Source organism: Arachis ipaensis, chromosome B05, assembly GCF_000816755.2.
Source record: "Arachis ipaensis cultivar K30076 chromosome B05, Araip1.1, whole genome shotgun sequence".
NCBI classification, from domain to species: Eukaryota; Viridiplantae; Streptophyta; class Magnoliopsida; order Fabales; family Fabaceae; genus Arachis; species Arachis ipaensis.
This window is the reverse complement of record NC_029789.2, coordinates 144,459,076-144,459,543: the sequence shown is the minus strand read 5'-3', so window position 1 is coordinate 144,459,543 and position 468 is coordinate 144,459,076.

The following is a 468-nucleotide window of genomic DNA, read 5'->3' as shown; positions in this document are numbered from 1 at the left end:
AAGGACAATAAAAATATAAAAGAAAACAAAAAATAAAAAGTATAAAAAAAATATTATTAATTTTTATTTTTTTGGTAATATTTATTACGTTTTTATTGAAAGTAATGAAGGATTTAAAAGACAAAATAAAAATACTAAATATAATTTAGTAGAATGAATAAATTGTAATTAGTATAAAAAATTAAATAAAACAATTCGAACAAAATTTTATAGATAGAATTCAATTTTTTATATAAAAAAGGCCTTGATCTTTCCTTTTAGGAAATTTTTTTTCAAAACTTGATTGAAAAAAAAAATCATATAAATACTCCAAAAAAAACTCAAAAGATAAAGAAATGATGAAATATTTAGATTAAATATTTGGTAAATATTTCATTTTAAATGATAGTTTTCTTTTATATTAATATTTATTAACATTAATTTTATGTAATTGATTAAAATAATTATGCATTCGTACAATAGTAGTAT